At 42.6% G+C, this 24,015-nt stretch overlaps 1 protein-coding gene across 2 annotated transcripts in view; it reads left to right on the top strand.

Annotated features, from left to right (window-relative positions):
• The first annotated feature begins 1,259 nt into the window (after window positions 1-1,259).
• Window positions 1,260-24,015, top strand: part of PEBP4 (phosphatidylethanolamine binding protein 4) — a 281,375-nt gene continuing 258,619 nt past the window's right edge. The window contains exon 1 of one of the 2 annotated variants that reach the window (XM_037812868.1): window positions 1,260-1,395. The gene's annotated coding sequence lies outside the window, so the exon portion shown is untranslated. Of the gene's footprint in view, window positions 1,396-14,057; window positions 14,253-24,015 lie in introns of those variants that run through there. The other variant, XM_037812869.1, reaches the window with a different exon arrangement.

The following is a 24,015-nucleotide window of genomic DNA, read 5'->3' as shown; positions in this document are numbered from 1 at the left end:
AAAAATCAGGCAGGCCCCCAGTGGGGAGGGGCTGTGAAGGGGCCTCCCAGGGCCTGGGGTGGGGGCAGGGAGTGGTAAGAAAAGGCCAGGTGCAGGGTAACTACATGCCAGCGGCCTCGGTGGGGTGCAGGCCTTCCCGGTGGAGCCAGGCATTGTCAGGAGCCCTGCGGACAGGGAGGGAGAGAAAGGTAGAGGGGGCACGAGGGTCGCCAGAGGCTACCGTGCTCTGTCCAGGCCTGTGGCCCCTTTGATTGATGAGGATTAAATCCGCCGTGAGGGAGAGGGCCTGTCGCCAGCTAGCCTCCCTTGACAACCCTTCCAAGCTGTCTAGGTTCACAAGGAAAGAATCCAGGGCTGCTGCAGGCACCTGGCGATTGTCGACCCTTCTCCTTCATATTCCAACTGCAGCAGGTGGAGCCCTTCGGCTCCTGCTCGAGGTCTGGCTGCCACGGGCTGCTGGCCGTACTCAAGAGGCAGGTGCACCTCCTTATGGGTAGGACATGGATTCTTTAACCCACCCCTCGTCCTCCCTTCTTTGGGAGGGAGCTCATCCTGAGCACTGGGAAACTTACTGAATGGGTGAGTGGCCAGGTGAAGAGCAGCCTGGAGACTTCTGTCTTTTCCCCAGGCATGGAGCAAGGGCTCAGAAGTGGTCTCAGGACCAGCCAGACATCAGCCATAGGCTTACCTGTTCCTCTGTTCTGGGGCCCAGCTGGTCTGTCACCAGGTCCAAAATCCAGGGCTGAGTCGGTAGGAGGGAACAGGTGAGGAAACAACACTTGGATTTTAAGGGCTGCGATCCCAACCCCAGCCTATGGGGAGCCAGGTAGGGATACACTTACTGTATCCAGGGGTGTGGCCCAGGAGGGCAGTCCCCTGGTCATTTCCTGCCCCCTCCCACCCCCTAAGGCTGTGCAGAGCCCAGAGGCAACCCACCCAGGCCCAAGGCCTGGTTCCCCTCTCGGGACAGGTGAGCTTTCTTGTGCCTTGGCCCAGCCCTGGCCCCTGGGGCCCTGCTTTGCTCTGCCCTCGAGCTATCATTTTGACTTCTGTCCTGGCCACTCCTTCTTAGTCTCTGGTGACTCAGACTGCTTTGGAATTTCACTCACTGGCTTTTTCTGACGCACATCCTGAGATCCTGGCCTTGAGCCAGGGAACAGAGCTGTTGCTTCAACCCCACCAGTGATTAATTTTGGCTACCTGAACTAGAGGCCATAGGGGTTGGGGGGTGGGTGGGCGGAGGATGGCTGCCGGTTGAATGGGGAATGACTTTTTTTCCTGCTCTGCTTACCTGCACACAGGTGGAACACAAATGGTTTGTCATGGTCAGACATACCTGACGGGCCAGCCGGAAGGCACAAGAAGATAGAGTCACTGTATTAAACCTAGACCAAGGTAGGGGGCAATGGGGGGTGACTGCTAAAATTTATGGGGTTTCTTTATGGGGTGGTAAAAATGTTCTGGAATTGAGTGTAATGATGGTTCCCAACTCTGTGAAAATACTAAAATACACTTTAAATTGGTGGCTTGTATGCGTATGTGAATTTTTTGTTGTTGTTTCACAAACTTATTTAATCTAGAATGCACTTTTTTCTGCGTTTTTTTTAAATCACATTTTTTATGCATATGTGGATTTTAGCTCAATAAAGCAGGGCTTCATAGATTTCTGGATCTCACTCTACCATTTTAAAAAATGGAGACTGTGCAACTTCAAGGTTTGACAGCCCCACTGTTTCTCTGCTTTTGAATGCTAAGTACCACTGCTCTTTTGTTTTGTTGATATCACTCCAGATGGCTTGAACTCTGTTACCTCCCCATTTGGTGTGAGGGGTTGGCCCTGGGTGGATGGTGGAGAAGGGAAGGAAGGTTTGTCATGACAGGGCACTGGGCTGGGAAGTGAAGAATGGATTCTGTTCCAGCTGTGACATCATCACGACTCCCCCCACGTCAGGCACCTTATCTGGCATGTGCTTCAGCGAGTACCACCAGGGGCTCGCAGTGGCCCCTGGTGACTGTGTCTCTCCCACCTCCACTCCTTGGTAGGAATTTGCTTTTCCCATCCCCTCAAACAAGACTCCCGGTCCTAGAATCTTTTCTCCCAGCCCGCTTCCCTGGGCTCATGGGCTTGCGGCTTCCACCCTGCCCCTACTAGCTCCTCTGTTGCAAAGGAAGGACCCTGTGCCAGTGTGATGGCCTGACCCCGTGAGGGTACTGGTGGGCAGGGCTAGGGGAGATCCCAAGTGGATTCTGGAAACAATACCCTCATCCCTTTGTCCTGCCCCAAAGAGTGACTTCCGTGAGGGGAACTGTCAACCAGGCTGGGGAGGTTGGTTGCCACTGAAAATGAAAATGAATGAAGATACACCTTGCAGTTTGGTCAATACTCTACTTTCTGAGAGGGCAAATCTGTTCAGGAAAAGCCTGTGGGGAGTGTTGGGGAAGCATGCTTCCAGCACTCCATCTTACCTCCTCCCTTGTAGCCACACTCAGGGACTATGATTATTTGGGAAGATGTGGAGGAATAAAGGGTGGGGACAAGGAAGTGAATCTGTGCCTTTATACTCACACCAATTACTCTGGCAGTGAACTGTTTTTTTAAATTAAAATCACCTTTAATAAGACAGCAATTCATAGTGATCAGGTGGTTTAGGAATTTGGAATCCCGGGTCAGGTAGTCGGGGTTCAGACTGAAGCTCTTCCACTTACAGGTTTTGGATATACTTGTTTCCTTCCGCAGTCATTAACATTTTTTAATGATGGAATGACGTACACAACAATATTACATATATCTAAGTCATAAAACATAATAAGGACCCAAACAACTGTGAAATCCTTAACCAACTTAAAAAGTAGAATACAACCAACACGTGTGGTTGATGCTAATTCCCCATTCCCAGCCCCTGTCTCTGCAACAGAGGTAACTCCTATTCTGAATTTTGTGTTTGTCATTTCCTTGAAGTCTTAAAATATTTTTGTAATATATTATGGGGGAATCCCTAAATAATATACTGTTTAGTTGCTTATTTTTAAGCTTTGAGAAATTGCATTATGCTCCGTATAGATCATCTTTTCAAACTTACTCAGCCTTATGTTATCAAATATAGCCATAATGATATGTGGAGCTATTGTTCCTTCATTTTTCACTGCAGTGTAATATTCCATTGCTAGAGTATATTATTCTGCTGTCCAGGTTTTTGGTATTGTGAAAACTGCTTCTCTGAATTTTGTTGTACTTGTCTTCAAGTGCACATGTGCAAGTGTTTCTCATTGTGTGAATACCTAGAATTGGAATTGGTGGTTATAGGGTATGTGCATGCTCAACTTGACAAAATAACACCCAAGCATTTTCCTAAGCGATTATAATTGAAGTAGTTCCAGTTGCTCCACATTCTTATCACCGCTTAGCTTGTCAGACTTAAATTTTAGTCTCCCTGCTAGGTGTATAATGGTATCTCAGCAATAATATTTGTGCTTCTCTGTTTACTAATGAGGTTGAGCAGATATTTTCGTACATTTTGGCATATCTGTGGTTTTTCTTCTGTGAAAAACCCATTCAAGTCCTTGTTTCAGTTTTTGGAAACTTTATGGTTTTCTTAGTGATTTGTAGAATTTACCTAAATATTCTAGTACATATCCTTTTCAGTTATATTTCTGACAAATATTTTTTCAAGGCGTGTGGCTTGTTATATGACTTGCTTTATGGTGTCTTTTGTTGAGCATAAGCTCTTAATTATATTGTAGATTAATTTATCAAGTTTTGTCATGCCTAGTATATTTTGTCTTGATTAAGAAACCCTTCCCTATCCCAAGGTGATAAATACAGTTTTCTATCCTTTTTATCAAACATATAAATTCTTGCCTCTCTTTTAGCTCTTTACTCCATCTGGAGTCGATTTTTATGCATGTCATAAAATTGTGTTTTACTTGTTTTTGTTTTTAAGGAAAAAAGTATTTTAAACATTTTCTCATTATAAAATTAATGCTCATTAATAAATGTTATTAGTAATGTCAAAAACTTGGAAAATATGAAAAATTTAAAATCCACTAAAATTTTCTTGACCAATAGATATAGACATCTAAAATACATAATCTTTTATATATTAATATTCTGATTCCTAGGAAATTTAGAAAGTAGAAAATAAATAGAGAAAAAGTAGTGTTAAATGTGTTAAGTATTAAACATGCCTCCCAACATTCGACCAGAATGCTCAGGAGCAGAGTTCTCTGCTGATCAGAATATTCCAGATCATGGTCATTCCAACCGCCAGTTCAAAACCACACTCTTGGTTAGGAAGAGACTCATGACCTCTCACTGGAATAAGCATATCTTGAGGGGGACCCTCAACTCCCCAGTGTAATTCCAAATGAGCCCATCCAAATTCCAGACAAAAAAAAATGTTCTGTTGAATAGTTAATGGAACCATGCAAAGTACACGAAACCAGTTGTGTAAATGATAAATAAGCCATACCTCTATTTCTTCTGCAACACTAAAAAACTTTTTTCCTTAAGGTAGAAAATAAAAACATAAACTATGGTCACCATCACCCAAACCAAGAATTTTATCTGTCTCCCAACCCCATTTTACTCATGCTTTGCTGTGGCTGAAATAGCATCCTCTGAGTTCTATCCCTTTTTAGCTAAACTATTTGAACTCTGTTCCACTGGATTGGAGTAAACATAGTCCACACCAGGTGCCTTCTGTATTCCCACTCACACAGATGGCAGGCAGAGCAATCAGCCACAGTACTCACCATTTCCAAGCTGAAACAGCAAGTTCCCTTGCAATCCCAGGACAATGCCTCCAACAACAGATCAGAGTTGCCATGAAAGCTGCAATCTAATTTGATAGGTGCTTACACATAAGAAAGACTTAAGAATGAGGGAGTGGCAGGAAGGGGTGGTGGATGGTTGAGAAGGAGGCAGCGGATGGTGAAGAGTGCCCCCAACCAACAGGTGGAAGAGGGCAGGAGATTGGGAGAGAGGTCCAAAGCAGGCATTGCCCTCTCGCCCAGGGCCCTTCTTGGCCTGCATGAGAGAATAGAGATGACATTGCTAAGCTGGTAGCCCCTGAGTCTTCCAGTACTTCGGTTAGGTGTAATGGTGGGAGGGCAGAGCCCGAAATCAGCAGGAGCAATGGAAGGCTTCTCTCTTCTAGCTCTACTGCAGAAATGCCTGAGCAGGTCCCAGTGCCTTAGCCTCCCCCAGCAAAGGACGCTACCATTTATAGATTGGGGGCTTTGAGATGCCAGTGGGGATATATGGGGCTGGGGTTGGGGGTGGTGCTGGCTCCACCTGAAGGTAAAGTGGTCCAGATACTGGGCTGACTGGGCTGCAGCAGCAAGGCACCGCTGCAGATGGAGCTCAGCTGACTGGGCTTGGGGCCAAGCTTTGGCCCTGAACTCCTCTGGAGAACCTGGCACTCTCCTACCAGAGTATGCCGGCTAGGAGTGGGTCTATATTTCATCCTGTAACCCCTGGAGAGCAGACCGAGTTGCTTCAGGGACGGGTAGGAGGAGGAAGAGGGTGCAGACTGTACTTACTTCTGTCCACCCCACCTCCAGCCCCACCCCCACCACAGATCATGCCAGGCCGAAGTTGCAGCTGTGAATTCCTGGCAGTGACGTGGCAGCTTATTCAAGCAAACCTGGTTGGCAAAAGACTCACCTTTCAAAATTAGCCTACTTCCAACAACTTCAAGGGCCTGTCCTAGTGAGGAGATTGTCTCATGGCTCCAACAGAAGCAAAAAGGAGTGGTGGGATGGGGACGGGGGTGGGGGTGGGGGTCACCGCAGCTCGGAAGGGTCCTAGACGGAGAAGGAGCAGAGGGTGGCAAAGTCAGACGTGCCCAAGCTCTCTTTCTTTCAGTCGGCAATAAAATGCAGCATAGGTTTAAAAATAATTGTCACCATAACCAGAATTAAGGAAGCATTGATTGAATCAACTCCAGTCAACAAATATCTATTGAACTAGTTATGGCCAGGACCATGCCAAAGCCTAAAAATGTACTTTTACAATCGGAAATGCGATTGTAAGGAAAAAACATATAATCTGACAAGCAGACCTTTTAAATATACTGAAGTAGAATTCTGGAAATACATTTGTAAATCTCAGAGAAAAAGCAGTAGGTGGTCTAAAATTGGAAAAGTTGTGAACAAATTATTTTGCTTTAATCTCTACAAACAGACAATGTATCACAGTTGAAAGAAGGAGCAGCATAGAGCAATTTAGTGTTTTATTCTGATTGGCCATTGCTTAAAAGGAAAGTTAAATATAGGGGATTTGAGCAAATCCTAAAAATATTGTTTTGGGGTCACCTATGGGGTGAAATGCACTTGATGTAATCAAGTTGAATCACAAAACTGCACCTTGAAATATCTAACATATTTGAGATATCAAACATATTTCGGACATCACACAAAGCTGTTAGAAGGTTAAATTCCTTGGTACTTAGAGCTCTAATTTTAAATATCCACAGAGTTTGTTTTTTAAAAAAACTTGGTATTGGACTTAGTTCAGTCTTTCACTTTGAAGATAGCTAGGATAACAATCAAAATTGTTCTGACTAAATTGAGCTGACCCTTCTGTTTTTCAAAATTATTAAGGAATTTGGTGATGAAATGAATTCTTATTTCTCTTCACACTGGTAAGATAAATATACACTTTTTTCACTCTTTGTCCTCATAAATATTCCAATGTAACAATTAACATTTAAAATCTGAAAGATTTTAATTTACTAGTAAATTATATTAGCAAACAAAAATAGGCAAAGAGCATACAGATATTATTCATTAAAAAGGAAATGACGACTTTTCTGTGAACTTACAACTTCTGATAAAATAAATAAATTTAAAAAATTAATATGGAAACAAATTCTTAAAAGTTTAACCTCAAGTAGTAATTTTAAAAGGTGAAAATTAGGTCAATTTTTAATATTTCAAATCAAGCAAAGTTTTTTGTTTTGTTTTGTTTTTTAAATGATAATACTCTGCTTCTACTGCCTGGTGGGAGTATAAATTGTTAACACATTTCTGGAAAACAATCAGTGATATACATTCAGGGCCTTAAAATAATTCATATACTTTGATCCAAGAAAATTCTAAGAACAAAATCCAAGGAAATAATCAGAAATCAGGAAAAGATTTAAGTACAGGATGTTCACAACTCTAGTAATGGGAAAATGAAGAGAAAAAATCAGCTAGGTGTCCTACAGTAAGGAAATGTTTAAATAAACTTTAAAGGTTTCAATGTCCATAGGATGGAATGTGTGTGGCATGCTTATACACACACACATACATGAGCAGGATACCTGATTGTTCATAAGCCTCTCTCAAGTTAATATTAAAGAAAAAATTCATACATGGGAAAAAGAATGGAAATAAATATTTCAAAATGTTAACAGTAGTAATTTCTGGATGGTGAAATAACGGTCTTAAATTTTTCTTCATATTTATTTTTATATTTTCCAGATTTGTACAAAGAATATGTAATACCTTTAGGCTTGTGGGGGGAGAAGCAAAAAAATATTTACCAAAATAAAAAACTAATTAATTGGGAAGAAAGAAAGGAAAGAAGAAATGAACATGTTTTGCCAGGCCTTTTCTTTCAGTTGTAACTTGTCATTCAAGCAACAAACGAGGGTGCGTTTTTTCTTAAGGTATAAAATAGGGATTTTGATTGTTCTATTGCATCCTGCAGGTCAAAAATAAAAGAAAATGTAATGTAATCACCTTGAAACACAATGTTGCCACTCTGGGATGTTAAATAACTTGGCTCATAATATGTAATGATATACATGCCTATGTATATATGTATATATTATGGCAATAGATAAGATAAAAGAAGTTAGGTAGTGATTTGTTTATTGTAAATAGCTTTTAGACATGCTTTTCAAAGATAAAGCGTAACAGGAAGTTAAGGAAAAGATGTCTTCCATGATTTCAACACCCTTTTGTCAATTATTTTCAGTTATATTTCCATGTTATATACTTTTTGTACATTTTTTACTCTTTTATTTATTTTTATTCTGGTCTCATGATACAATTTTTACTGTAAATATTTGCAAGCATACAGAAAAGTTGGAAGAAATAGTTCAATGAATACTCCTCTTTCTATGTCCTAGATTTAACAGTTAACTTTTTTCCATGTATGATTTTTTTTGAGTGCCAAAACTTTTCAAAATAAGTTGTAGACATCATAATACTTCACCCCTAAATACTTCAACAGGCATTTCCTAAAAAAGGACATTATCCTACCAAATCATCTCACCTAAGAAAATTAACAAAAGTTTCTGATGTCATCTCCTGCTCACTTTATATCTATGTTTCCCTAATTATTGCCAAATATATTTTATAGCTTTTTTATTGTTACTAACATCTTTTAAATTATCTGGTAACATACATACAACATATTTTCCATTTTTAACCACTTTTAAGTGGACAATTCAGTGATGTTAATTACATTTACAATGCTGTGCTATCATCACCACCATCCATTACCCAAATTTTTCCATCACCCCAAACACAGACTTGGTACTCATTAAGCATTAACTCAAACAGAGACTTTGTACTCATTAAGCATTAACTCACCATTCCCAACCCTGACTCCTGCCTGTGGTAATCTGTAATCTTCTTTCTGATCCTATGAATTTGCATATTCTAGTTATTTCATATAAGTGAGACCACGCAATGTTTGTCCTTTTGAGTCTGGCTTATTTCACCTCAACATAATGTCTTCAAGGTTCATCCATGTTGTAGCATGTTTCAAAACTTCATTCCTTTATATAGTTAATTAATATTTCATTTTATGTATATACAACATTTTGCTTACCCATTCTTCACTGGTCCATTGATGGCTACTTGGGTTGCTTCCAGCTTTTGGCTATTGTGTGCAAATATCTTTTTGAGTCCTGCTTTCAATTCTTTGGGGTATATATCCTTTTTTTTTTTTTTGTCAGAATGTGTTATTTTACTTTTACTTATTTAGGTAATCATTTAGAGACAAATGTAAATCAATTCTATTATTGATTCAAAAATTTTTAGATTGGACCGAATATTGTACAATTGTACAAAATCTGTGTTTTCATACAGCAAAAATATTCTTTGATAGTTGCAAACATATGACTTTCCTTCAAACAATTTTTTTCCTTGCAATTTTATTGAGATATAGTCACATATCATACAGTCATCCAAAGTGTACAACCAATAGTTCGTGGTATCATCCTACAGTTGTGCATTTATCACCACAATCAATTTTTGAACATTTTCATTACTCCAAAAAGAATAAAAATAAGAGTAAAAAAGAACACCCAAAACATTCCATCCCGCTATCTCCCTTTATTATTCATTTACTTTTTGTCCCCATTTTTCTACTCATCTGTCCATACACTGGATAAAGGGAGTATGAGCCACAAGGTTTTCACAATCACATGGTCACACCATGTAAGCTATACAATCATATTCTAGAATCAAGGCTACTGGGTTGCAGTTCAACAATTTCGGGTATTTCCTTCTAGTTATTTTAATACAATAAAAACTAAAAAGGTTTATCTATGTAATGTGTAAGAACAACCTTCAGAATGACCTCTCGACTCCATTCAAAATCTGTCAGCCACTGAAACTTGACATTGTTTTATTTCTCTTCCCCCTTTTGGTCAAGAAGCCTTTCTCAATCCACGATGCCGGTTCCAGACTCCTCCCCCCAGGGGTCATGTCCCGTATTGTCAGGGAGATTTACACCCCTGGATTTCATGTCCCACACAGGGGAGAGGGCAGTGAGTTCACCTGCTGAGTGGGCTTAGAGAGAGAGTCCACATCTGAACAACAGAAGAGGTTCTCTGGGGGTGATTCTTAGGCACAATTACAAGTAGGCTTAGCCTCTCCTTTGCAGCAACAGGCTTCATAAGGGCAAGCCCCAAGATCGAGGATTCGGCCTACTAAATTGGTAGTCCCCAATGTCTGCGAGAATATAAGGAAATCCCCAGGTGGGTAAATTTAATATTTCTACATTTTCCCCCAGTCCCTCAAGGGGGCTTTTCAAATACTTCTTTATCCTCTGCTCAAATTATTTTGGGATGTATGGGGGCTTCACACTAACCTGTACAAGCAAACCAGATCTCACTCCCGATTCAAGGTGCCATGTAATGATGGTGTTTGAATAAACTGACCATACAAGTAAAATTATATAGCATACTATAAAAATAAAGATTTTCCACCAAATAAACATCTCTACCTTTGATCTTACACAGAAGTTGAAGTTTTAAAACACAGTCAATTTAATCCTTTACCCTTCAGTCTGATTTACCTTAGTCCTAACCAAGACCATTTCGTTCATATCTCTACTTGAAGTCTGATCTCTTTTTCAGCTTCTTTAACATTTGCTGTATGGGGTAATACTGACATTCCTAGCCGCTGGACTCTGGCTTTTAGTCTCAGGTGTCACACAGATAGAAGAAGTTACAGGGACCAACCAACTCAGCAGCTCAGAATTTAGAGATAACCATTACAACTCATGAATAGATGTGACTGCTGTAAGAGCTTACAATCAGGAACCATTACACCAAGCCTTCCCCTGATAAACTATGTGTTCCGGTTTGCTAATGCTGCCATTATGCAAAATACCAGAAATGGATTGGCTTTTATAAAGGGGGTTTATTTGGTTACAAAGTTACAGTCTGAAGGCTATGAAAATATCCAAATTAAGGCATCAACACAAGTATATCTTCACGGAAGGAAGGCCCATGGTGTCCGGAAAACCTCTGTTAGCTGGGAAGGCATGTGGCTGGCATCTGCTGATCCCAGGTTGTGTTCCAGCTCCTCTCTTAGCTCTGGTGTATTCTTCAAAATGTTGCTCTTGGGGCATTTGTCCTCTCTTAGCTTCCTGGGAGCAAAGGGTCAGCAAAAGTCTGCTCTCAAAGGCCGTCTCTAAAATGTGTCTAAGCTGCAGCCACACTAAGCTCCTTCTGTCTGAGCTTTTATAGGGCTCTGGTAAACTAATCAAAACCCAGGCTGAATGGGTGGGGTCACAGCTCCATGGAAATAATGTAATCAAAGGAGTTACCCACAGTTGGTTGGATCATATCTCCATGGAAACAACCTAATCCAAAGATTCCAACCTAATCAACACTAATACGTCTGTCCCCACAAGATTGCATTAAAGAATATCGCTTTTTGGGGGACATAATACATCCAAACCGGCACACTATGCTCTCAGATTCAGAGTTTGCACATTATAGTTAGTCCATATTAGCAAAGCATTATAATGTCTGTCTTTTCATTTCTGGCTTATTTCACACAACATACTGTCCTCAAGGTCCATTTACCTAGTTGCATACCTCATAACTTCATTTCTTCTTGCAGCCACTGAATGTTCCATTATATGTATTCACCACAGTTCACCATTCCTTTCATCAGTTGATGTACCTTTAGGCCACTTCCATTCATAGCAAGTCATGAATACTGCCATAAACACTAGTGTGCAAATGTCCATTCATGTTCCTGCTCTCAGTTCTTCTAAGTATATACCCAATAGTGAGGTTGCAGGACCATATGGCAACCCCATGCTTAGCTTCCAGTGGAACCACAACACTGCCTTCCAGATGGCCTGCACCATTCTACTTCCTCACTAGCATTAATTAAGAACATCCCTCTCTCCACATTTTCTCCAGGACTTGTGTATCCCTCTGTTTATTTTTTAAACATTCCATCCTCAGTAAACAATCAGTGGTGTCCGGTATAAGCACATAGTTATGCATTTACCACCACAATCTATATGCAGACATTTCCATTTCTGATATCTCTCTTCTTCTTCGATTTGGCATCTGTAGGGTCCTTCTCCTGACCATACCTTCATCCAGAGTTCCAAACAAGTCAGTTATCTCCCTTTTTTGCCAAATATCTGGGGAAAAGTTTTCGGCAGCTATTTACATTGCCATGTTGATGACGTCACTCCTTGGGTATATATCTTGAAGTGGAATTGCCAAGTTATTTGGTAATTCTATATTTAACTTTCTGAGGAACTGCCAAACTGTTTTCCACAGTGGCTGCACCAGTTTACATTCCCACCAACAAAGGATGAGTGTTCCTGTTTGTCTACATCCTTGCCAACACTTGTTATTTTATTATTTTAAAATAATAATAATCTTAGTGGGCATGAAGTGGTATTTCCTTGTGGTTTCAATTTGTACTTCCCTAATGGCTAATGATGTTGACTATCTTCTAATGTGTTATTGGGCATCTGTATATCTTCTTTAAAGAAATGCCTATTCAACTCCTTGGTCCAAGTTTTTAATTTTGATAAGGTATAATTTATCTGTTTTTTTCTTTTGCTGCTTGTGCTTTTGGTGTGAAGTATAAGAATCTGTTGACTGATACATGGTCATAAAGATATTCCCCTCTGTTTTCTTCAGGGAGTTTTATAATTTTAGGTCTTATATTTAGGTCTTTGAGCTATTTTGAGTTGATTTTTGTTTATGGTGTGAGAAAGGGGTCTGCTTTCATTCTTTTGCATGTGGATATCCAGTTTTACCAGCACCACGTATTGAAGAGTATATTTTTTCCCCATTGAGTAGACTTTTCATGCCTGTCAAATATCAGTTGGATATAGATGTGAGTTTACTTCTGAACTATCAATTCGGTTCCATTGGTCTATATATCTGTCCTTGTGCCAGTGCCACACTGTTTTGTTTATTGAAGCTTTGTAGTGAGTTTTAAAACCAGGAAGTGTGAGTCCTCCATCTTTCTCCCCTTTTTAAAAATGGTTTTGGCTATTTGGGGTCTCTTGTCCTTCCATATGAATTCAATGAGTGGCTTTTTCATTTCTGTGAAGGCTGCTGGAATTTTGATTATTTATTCATAACTTTTTGATAATCGCCTAATATTGCCATTAATGGATATATCATGATGAAATTAACCAGTTCTCTCAGATTTGACCACTTAAGTGACTTGCAGTTCTCAAGGAACTTCTTTATAATTTTGTTCTTTCAACCCACCACGTTCCAGCAGAGGGCCGGGAGCTGAGAGTTGAGTGATTAAAGTCATTGTTTCTGTGTTCATGGAGCATGTGGTCAGTGGAAAAAGAACCTTTGTTTCTTTGTTGAAACATTTCTAAATTAGAAGAAAGAGGGGCAACTGAGTCAAATTTTGGGAATTTGTGCCTTTATAGGTATACCGAGTTGTTGCCCCAGCCCCAAAAACTGATCTACTGATTTCAGCTATATCAACATAAACAATGCTTCTAACATTTGCCCCAACAACAACAACAAAATGACAATATCCCTTATATTGGGATTTCTCCTTCTTTTTCTTTCCTTATTTTTCTTTTTGGTGCTTCATTAGTTAGAAAATGATACTGCCTTTTCTTTATTCCTTGATGAACAAAGTGGATTTTTCTTCCCAGCTCCCTTAATTGTCTTTGACTTTGCTCCTTGGTTCTTTCTGCAGCCACTTTTTCATCCCTGCTTCCCCCACCTCTCAGAGATTCCAGACCCTGGTGAGAAGAAGCCTTGCAGAAGCACTTACTGCCCGGGCTCTGTCATCTCATGGAACGTCCTGGGAGACAGCTTGCTCCCAGACTGGGAGATGGCTAGGTTGTCCTCAACCCCATCTGCCTGAAGCTTTCTCATAACCCCAGCCTGCAGAAGACAGCTGCATCTTCAAATTCCCCAGCGCCCACACCCCCACCCCCACCCTGGCATCCCTGTGGTCTTTGGTAGGCAACAATCTGTGGTGGGGCAGCCAGGTCTTGTTATGCTGCAGGGGATGGGAAGAGACAGAGGAAGGGGAAGGGGCCACCCAGCTGGAACGACAGGTTTGAATTCATGCTTTCTCAAGCTGATTCACCCTTGTTCTCCTAACCAACCCTCTGCTCCTACAAGATGTTGTATTCTCTGAGCATCCCACATGCCCTGCAATGTGCTTTGCCTTATCCTACTCTGCTCCTTCTCAAGGCTGCCTAGAATGTTCTCCCACTCCTCTGCCACCTCATTTTTGGCCACCCCCAAAGCCAAGCTCGAGTTCTACTGATATTTATTTCCTCTCACTTCTGCACTCAGCTCACACCCTGTCCAGCTCTCCTCAGGCACCTCAGCCCACCACTTCTCTCCACTCCTTCCACATCCCACACTTGGGTCTTATGAAACCCACCACATTCACCAACCCTCCCAGGGGAGTCACCTGACCTCTTTCAGCATCTACAGCCAACCTCTGGTGGGAGTCCTGTGATGCTTCAGCCCGCATGACAAGCTCAGCATCTTTAGGTGAGCCATCCACTAACTAGATTAGGAGGGCTGGGAGCAGGAGCCCTGTCGTCCACTTCGCAGCACACAGCTTATGCCCAGATAGATGGGAGTCTTTTCTGGTGGCCCTTCTAAAGGCATGCAACTGCAGTATCTCCCCAGCTGGCTACGGAAGTGGCCTTCGGTGCCTGCTCGCCCATTTATGGCAATCCAGGGGAGGGGGCAGATTTGGGTGTGGAAGAGGCATGTGGTTCAGCTTTGACATTTTTGAGTATGAAGCAACAGTGGGACAACTGCTTGGAGACATCAGCTTGAATCTCAGGAGAGAGGAGGCCCTGGAGATGTAGTTTTGGAGTCAGCAGTATGGGGGAGAAGATTTATACCCCAGACCTCAATGGAAACAATAGGAAGAGGCCTAAGGGAATGGAGATTCAAGAAATACCCCATTGAAGAGGAGCAAAGGGGGCGCTTAGTGGGGGAATCGTTTACCTTGTCGTTTTATCCACACTCTCCCAAAACTAGCAGAAACTCCAAATGGAGCCCGTTTGGGTGCAGTACCTGGGCCCCGAGGGCTCCCAACAGCCCTTTCCCTCCCCCTGCTGGTCATGCAATTTAATTATTAACCCAGGAGGGGTTTGATGGCTGATTAAAACTCTCTACAAACTGCATATCACAGGTCCCGGACTCACCCTGGGCTGACTGTGTCGATCTAGGCCTTTGGGGAACCCACTTTTCTCCCTGGCCTCTGGCAGCTGGGACTGAGGTGGAGTCTTTGAGCGGGGCCTCGGGCGGCGTCCCAGGAGAACAGCGAAATCGCTGGAGGCCTGGGCAGCTGTTTAAGGGGTAAAAGGCACACTGCGCAGGCCGAGGCTTATGTGCCTTGATGTCCTGGTGGGGTCCAAGAGCCACTGGAGTCTGGGCTCCTAAGCTGCAGGCACCAGCTTGTCTGGTTTTCTCACCCGTGACACTAAAAAAGCACAGAGAACAAGCAGGCCGCCCTGCACCTTGCCTTTGCCTTGTGACTGTGCTTAATATAGGTCAAATGAAAACAGCTCCCAAAATAGAAGACCTTCTCTGAGAAGCAGCTGCAGTTGTGAAATGCTCCACAGAAAGGAAAAAGGTGTGGGTGACAGGGGAGCGTAGTTCTCCTCAGGTGTTACGTAACCCGGGTCTGAAAATTGGGGTCAAAAATCTGTGGAGAAAAACCAAGTCTGCCCCTGCCCCTTCCCCTGTCTTTCCCCGGCCACACCCTCCTCAGACCCCCGAATCAGCCCCAAACATGCATCAGCAGACCCGGAGATGGGCCCCTTCTGGATGGCAAGGTCACCCCTCTCGAAGCATCACTCCCTCCGGGGAGCTGGTCATGCATACCGGAGTGATCACGTGACCCCTGGAGCTTGGCTGCAGGCACCGGAAGTGGTCAGGTGACTCTCCAGGGACAGGGAGTGAATGGGGTGGGTTTCAGGGTGTGGGAGGAGTGGAGAGGTGATGAGCTGAGGTGGCTGAGGAGTGCTGGACGAGGTTGCCAGCTGGAGGAGGCTTCCACTATTGTCTGTTCAGGGAGAGATGAAACATAAGCCTGCTGGGCCGTCCCTCCTCCTGCAGACGCTGCCTCTTCCAGACTGTCCAAGAGTGGGGGTGCATGACCTAATGCCCCCCATAGTAGCCTCTTACCCTGACTACTTCATCTTGGCCTCAGCTGGAAGGAGGGGTCTCTATAATGATAGAGAGTTGCCTACCCCCACCCATTATTCATTTTTTCATTCGTTTAGTGATAATTTAACGAGGGCCACCTAAAAGGTGCCAGACCCTTACTGGGCACTGCAGACAGGGCTGTGAATAAGTCCTTGCCCCCAAGGATCTTACAGCTTTAGAGAGGGGTAGAGAAAGTAAGCAGGTAATTATAGTTGAGGATGATAAATGTCATGAGAGTTGAGCAAAGAGTGGGGTGGAAGCCCGAAGGAGGGGTGGTAAGGGGTCAAGCAAAGGCTTCCCTGAAGTTGTAACTTCTGAGAAGTGACAGGAAGTTAAAAAGGAGCCAGCTAGGCTAGGGGAAGGAGGGTTGGGGAGAGAGAGAAGGATGTAGAGAAAGTTCCAGCAGAGGAAATGTGTGCAAAGGCCCAGAGGCAGGATGGAGAGCATATGCCCATGAGAAACTGCAACTCTTACAGAATGGCTAGATGACAGATGGCATGGTGAGAGTTGGGGCTGAAAGGATGAATACCACATCAAGAAGGGCCTCGTGATGACTTGCAGGCTTCATTCTGACAGGACTGGGGAGCTGCTTTTAAAGCAGGGGCTCTCAGAGTGCAGTCATGTGTGAACAGGTTAGAAATGCAACTTGTCGGGGCCATCCAGACACACCGAAGCAGAAACGCCAGACTGGGGTCCAGCTTTCTGTGCTTTAACAAGCCTTTCAGTTGATTCCGATTCATGCTAAAGTCTGAGAACCACTGAGCAAAGGGCTTATATGTGGGGGAAAGGCATAATCGGATACGGGTTTTAGAAAGAGCTCTTTGATTGCAGTCAGAAGATGGTTTGGAGGTGGGTGAGACTGGAAGTCAACTAGGCTGGGCCCACAGTAGCAGGACTGGGAATTGGAGCAAAGTGTCAGACCTGAGGAAACTTAGCAGGACACGTGATGACTTTTGGGGCCCTGGGCACTTTTGTCTCTGTGAATCCCTTCCTCCGAAAGAAAATATATTTTAACTGCATTGTTACAATGATGAATACACTCCAGGCTGGAGTATACTAATTTTTCCTTCTGATTTTAAAGGAAATTAAAGCACTTATGTGGGCCCCTAAAAGCATCGTGGGCCCTCAGCACTGTGTCCCCTGTGCCTGGTGGATGCCAGCCCTGGACATCTGGGCTACAGTTGCAGAGGACTTGGCCTCTGATGGGCTGTGGGAAGGAAGGAAAAGGAGGCATCAGGGCTGCCCCCGGCATCTGGGCTTGGGGTCCTGGTGGATGGTGGTTCACTGAACACAGAAGGAGCAGCAGATTCACAGAGGATGATAGTGTTTGCTTTATTCAGGTTCGAATTTGAGGTGCCCGTGGAAAATACCCAGGAGGGAGTTGGATAAACAGGTCTGGAACTGAGATACAGGTTTGTAAGTCGAGGTGGTAGCTGACTCAGAGGAGAGCTGAGGTGATCCTGGTGGAATGTAAGAAGGCAAGAGTCCAGAGTGAATCCTGACAGTGGTGTTTAAAGATGGGCAGAGGAAGAAAAACTGGTGAAAAAGATGAAAAGGAATAGCCAGGGAGGTGGAAGAAAACCAGAAAAGTATAGAGTGAACCAAAGGAGACAATTGGGAGCATTTCAACTGTGGGGAAGGGGGCATTGTTGACAGTGTCTAATGTTGCAAAAAGACAGTAAATGGGGAGGGAAATGTGTTCTCTGGCTTTAGTTACCAGCAAACGAGGTGGTGTTGCCTTTGACCCTTCAGACCGGGTGGAGGTATGGAGGTGGATTTGTAGCAGTGGTGACAGGGAGCAGAGGTTGCTGTTTTGGGAAGTTTGACTGTGAAGGAGAGGAGACAGATCGGGTGGTGCTTAGTGGAGTTGTAGGTGTGAGAGAGGGTCTCTTTAGTTGATTCCCTAAGAAGCAGCTGCTAAGATGGAGATTTGCATGGAGGACATGTACTGGGGAGAGGTCTCAGGGGTGGGGGAAGCATGGGTGAGCAAAGGGAGAAGCTGAACTGTGATGCAGTGATAACGGCCTCAGTAGAGCTCTCTGGAAACTGGAGAGATGGCCCTTTAGAGTTGTTCCATACTCAAGGCTAGGGAATCTGGGCCTTCACCCAGCACCAGCCAGTCACTGGATGTGGCCCACCCTGGGGCCTGAGTATATAGCCTTGAGCAAGGCAACTCCCTTTGGCAATTCCCCGAGAGGGTCTCAGCTGTGAGCTGCTAGCAGCCAACACTCCCGGGAGCTGGGGGAATGAATGTCTCAGGCCAGAAGGGAGCCTCTGGGTGAAGCATCACAGCACCCACTATAAGGAGTTTTTTTAAAAGATGATGGAAGAGGCATAAGTATATTTAAATTCTGGTAGGAAGAAGCAAGTTGAAAGGGATGAATTAAGAATACAGGAAAGGAAAGAAACAGCTGATGGGCTGATGGGCAGAGTGAGGGTGGGAGGTAGAAGATTGAAGCAAAGGTAGAAGAAGAAGGCTTGGACTTAAGGAGGGAGAGAAGTGGAGGAACTGAGGGAGGTTGTTCTTATCTCACAGCTTCTTTTTTTTTTTTTCCTGTAAAATGGAAAGGACTAAAAAAGGAAAGTAGAGAGGTTTGTAGAGCATAGGGGAGGTTTGGAATTACTGCTGTGGAAGATGGAAGAGTAAGAACAGACTAGAAAATTATAAATCAGATGTGCAACGTTGAGGACCCAATTGACAAAAAGACCATCAGATTTTAATGGCAGCCATCTGTGGGGTTACGTGCTTTTTCCTGCAAAGCTCAGCAACCTGGGCATGGGGACAGATAAAGAAAGAAGAGGGATTCCTTGAGGGCTGGAATTCTGACAGGCACTTACTATGGAAAGACAACTGAGCAAAGGTAAAGGAATTGCTAAGATGGTGGTTAAAGTTATGGATTGAGGAGTTTAGGTTGGAAGGAAGGGACATGAACATAGGAGAAACTCAGTGTAAGGGAATGGAAGGGTTTGATGAGGTATAGGAAAGTTTGTAGTGGGAGGATGAGAGGGAATGGGAAAGTTGTCAGGGTGGGACTGAGAAGGGATGTGTGCTTGCAGATTGCAGAAGTGGAGCAGGTCTGGGAGACGGTAGTCAGGGTGTTCCCAGGTGAGTGAGAGGCAAAGCTCTTAGAAGGTGAGGCAGCCAACAAACTAAAAGTCCATGGCTTTGGATGGATCACCTTGAGGATGCTGAATTCACCTTGAGGATGGTAGAGCCTGAGTAGAGAAGACAGTGAGGTGGGTTTCAAAGTCATCAGGAAATGAAGAGATGTGACTAAGAGGTCAGCAGATGACATCGACAAAGAGGTATAGAGGGCAGCATGTCCTGAAGGCTGGATGGAGCAGGATCTTTAGAAACCAGCTGCAACCTGGAATGATGGTGTCTGGAGGGAAGGGACTGATGGTTCGGAGCTGTATGTACCCCAGAGAGACATGTTCTTAAACTTAATCCATTCCCATGGGTGTGAATCCATTGTAAGTAGAACCTTTTGATGAGGCTACTTTAGTTAAGGTGTGCCACACCTCAGTCAGGATGGGTCTGAATCATATTATTGGAGTCTTTTATAAGCAAAATGAAATTCAGACAGAGGAAGAGAGAGCCACAGAGGCTAAACATGGGCAGAAGCTGGAAGAGAAGGGAGGGCCAGGAGATGCTGCGTGTGACTTGCCATATGACAAGCTAAGGGCCAACAATCTCCAGCAGTCCCAGAACACCACAGCCTTTGGGGAACAAGCATTGCCTTGATGATGGCTTGATTTGGACTTTCTCCTCACCTCAAAACCATGAGCAAATAACCTCCCATTGTTTAAGCCATCCCTTTGCATGATATTTGCTTGAGCAGCTGAGAAAACTGAAACAGTGACTTTCCCACCTCTTCTTCCATGTTTGTCCTTGACTCAAGTCATGTCTTGTCTCATAATTATTGACACAGATTATAAGGTCTGTAAGATATGAATTGTGTTCCTTTAAATGGAATTTTAGAGCAAAAGGAGCTTGAGAAATCATAATTTTACACATTTAAATGAAATCTTCAGATAAACGTAGGTGGGCTGGTCAGCTCACCTGGCCAGTGTGGACACCTAAGAAGATTCTTATTATCCTGCCTCTCTCTTTTCTCCATCTTATGCCTACCTAGTTGCTTTTCTCCCAGTCTAGGTATTTAGTATCTTCTGATTTATGACAGCCAAATACGTTTATTTTATTTTATTTTTTTTATTATCATTTTATTGAGATATATTCACATACCACGCAGTCATACAAAACAAATCGTACTTTCGATTGTTTACAGTACCATTACATAGTTGTACATTCATCACCTAAATCAATCCCTGACACCTTCATTAGCACACACACAAAAATAACAAGAATAATAATTAGAGTGAAAAAGAGCAATTGAAGTAAAAAAGAACACTGGGTACCTTTGTCTGTTTGTTTCCTTCCCCTATTTTTCTACTCATCCATCCATAAACTAGACAAAGTGGAGTGTGGTCCTTATGGCTTTCCCAATCCCCTTGTCACCCCTCATAAGCTACATTTTTATACAACTGTCTTCGAGATTCATGGGTTCTGGGTTGTAGTTTGATAGTTTCAGGTATCCACCACCAGCTACCCCAATTCTTTAGAACCTAAAAAGCGTTGTCTAAAGTGTGCGTAAGAGTGCCCACCAGAGTGACCTCTCGGCTCGTTTTGGAATCTCTCTGCTACTGAAGCTTATTTCATTTCCTTTCACATCCCCCTTTTGGTCAAGAAGATGTTCTCCGTCCCACGATGCCGGGTCTACATTCCTCCCCTGGAGTCATATTCTACGTTGCCAGGGAGATTCACTCCCCTGGGTGTCTGATCCCACGTAGGGGGGAGGGCAGTGATTTCACCTTTCAAGTTGGCTTAGCCAGAGACAGAGGGCCACATATGAGCAACAAAGAGGCATTCAGGAGGAGACTCTTAGGCACAAATATAGGGAGGCCTAGCCTCTCCTTTGCAGCAACCGTCTTCCCAAGGGTAAAACTTATGGTAGAGGGCTCAACCCATCAAACCACCAGTCCCCTATGTCTGTGGTCATGTTAGCAACCATGGAGGTGGGGTAGGCGAATACCCCTGCATTCTCCACAGGCTCCTCAAGGGGGCACTACATCTTTTTTTTTTCCTTGTTTTTCTTTCTTTTTTTTTTTTTTTTTTAACTTTCCCTTCGTTTTTAAATCAACTGTATGAAAAAAAAAGTTAAAAAGAAAACAAACATACAATAAAAGAACATTTCAAAGAGACCATAACAAGGGAGTAAGAAAAAGACAACTAACCTAAGATAACTGCTTAACTTCCAACATGTTCCTACTTTACCCCAAGAAAGTTACCTAATATAGCAACATTTCTGTGAACTTGCTCCTACTATATCCATCAGAAATTAACAGACCATAGTCATTTCTGGGCATCCCCAGAACGTTAAATAGCTTATCTGTTCTTCTTGGATTATTGTTCCCCCTTCCTTAATTGCTCTCTACGGCTAGTTCCCCTACATTCTACATTATAAGCCATTTCTTTTACATTTTTCAAAGTTCACATTAGTGGTAGCATATAATATTTCTCTTTTTGTGCCTGGCTTATTTCGCTCAGCATTATGTGTTCAAGGTTCATCCATGTTGTCATATGTTTCACAACATCGTTCCTTCTTACTGCCGTGTAGTATTCCATCGTGTGTATATACCACATTTTATTTATCCACTCATCTGTTGAAGGACATTTGGGTTGTTTCCATCTCTTGGCAATTGTGAATAATGCTGCTATGAACATTGGCGTGCAGATATCTGTTCGTGTCACTGCTTTCCGATCTTCCGGGTATATACCGAGAAGTGCAATCGCTGGATCGAATGGTAGCTCTATATCTAGTTTTCTAAGGAACTGCCAGACTGACTTCCAGAGTGGCTGAACCATTCTACAGTCCCACCAACAATGAATAAGAGTTCCAATTTCTCCACATCCCCTCCAGCATTTGTAGTTTCCTGTTTGTTTAATGGCAGCCATTCTAACCGGTGTTAGATGGTATTTCATTGTGGTTTTAATTTTCATCTCTCTAATAGCTAGTGAAGCTGAACATTTTTTCATGTGTTTCTTGGCCATTTGCATTTCCTCTTCAGAGAACTGTCTTTTCATATCTTTTGCCCATTTTATAATTGGGCTGTCTGTACTATTGTCATTGAGTTGTAGGATTTCTTTGTATATGCAAGATATCAGTCTTTTGTCAGATACATGGTTTCCAAAAATTTTTTCCCATTGAGTTGGCTGCCTCTTTACCTTTTTGAGAAATTCCTTGAGGTGCAGAAACTTCTAAGCTTGAGGAGTTCCCACTTATCTATTTTCTCTTTTGTTGCTTGTGCTTTGGGTGTAAAGTCTAGGAAGTGGCCGCCTAATACAAGGTCTTGAAGATGTTTTCCTACATTATCTTCTAGGAGTTTTATGGTACTTTCTTTTATATTGAGATCTTTGGTCCATTTTGAGTTAATTTTTGTGTAGGGGGTGAGGTAGGGGTCCTCTTTCATTCTTTTGGATATGGATATCCAACTCTCCCAGCCCCATTTGTTGAAAAGACCATTATGGCTCAGTTCAGTGACTTTGGGGGCCTTATCAAAGATCAGTCGGCCATAGATCTGAGGGTCTATCTCCGAATTCTCAATTCGATTCCATTGATCTATATGTCTATCTTTGTGCCAGTACCATGCTGTTTTGGCAACTGTGGCTTTATAATAAGCTTCAAAGTCAGGGAGTGTAAGTCCTCCCACTTCATTTTTCTTTTTTAGAGTGTCTTTAGCAATTCGAGGCATCTTCCCTTTCCAAATAAATTTGATAACTAGCTTTTCCAAGTCTTCAAGGTAGGTTGTTGGAATTTTGATTGGGATTGCATTGAATCTGTAGATGAGTTTGGGTAGAATTGACATCTTAATGACATTTAGCCTTCCTATCCATGAACATGGAATATTTTTCCATCTTTTAAGGTCCCCTTCTATTTCTTTTAGTAGAGTTATGTAGTTTTCTTTGTATAGGTCTTTTACATCTTTGGTTAAGTTGATTCCTAGGTACTTGATTTTTTTAGTTGCTATTGAAAATGGTATCTTTTTCTTGAGTGTCTCTTCAGTTTGTTCATTTCTAGCATATAGAGACATTACTGACTTATGTGCATTAATCTTGTATCCCGCTACTTTGCTAAATTTGTTTATTAGCTCTAGTAGCTGTATCGTCAATTTCTCAGGGTTTTCTAGATATAAGATCATATCATCTGCAAACAATGACAGTTTTACTTCTTCTTTTCCAATTTGGATGCCTTTTATTTCTTTGTCTTGCCGGATTGCCCTGGCTAGCACTTCCAGCACAATGTTGAATAACAGTGGTGACAGCGGGCATCCTTGTCTTCTTCCTGATCTTAGAGGGAAGGCTTTCAGTCTCTCACCATTGAGTACTATGCTGGCTGTGGGTTTTTCGTATATGCTCTTTATCATGTTGAGGAAGTTTCCTTCAATTCCTACGTTTTGAAGTGTTTTTATCAAAAAGGGATGTTGGATTTTGTCAAATGCTTTTTCAGCATCTATTGAGATGATCAATTGATTTTTCCCTTTCGAGTTTTTAATGTGTTGTAATACATTGATTGTTTTTCTTATGTTGAACCATCCTTGCATGCCTGGAATGAACCCCACTTGGTCATGGTGTATGATTTTTTTAATGTGTCTTTGGATTCGATTTGCAAGTATTTTGTTGAGGATTTTTGCATCTATATTCATTAGGGAGATTGGCCGGTAGTTTTCCTTTTTTGTAGCATCTTTGCCTGGTTTTGGTATTAGATTGATGTTAGCTTCATAAAATGAGTTAGGTAGTGTTCCATTTTCTTCAATGTTTTGAAAGAGTTTGAGTAAGATTGGTGTCAGTTCTTTCTGGAAAGTTTGGTAGAATTCCCCTGTGAAGCCATCTGGCCCTGGGCATTTATTTGTGGGAAGATTTTTGATGACTGATTGGATCTCTTTGCTTGTGATGGGTTGGTTGAGGTCTTCTATTTCTTCTCTGGTCAGTCTAGGTTGTTCATATGTTTCCAGGAAATTGTCCATTGTC

The sequence above is a fragment of the Choloepus didactylus genome, chromosome 20, assembly GCF_015220235.1.
Source record: "Choloepus didactylus isolate mChoDid1 chromosome 20, mChoDid1.pri, whole genome shotgun sequence".
Classification (NCBI taxonomy): Eukaryota; Metazoa; Chordata; class Mammalia; order Pilosa; family Megalonychidae; genus Choloepus; species Choloepus didactylus.
This window is presented reverse-complemented; position numbering and strand designations above follow the sequence as displayed.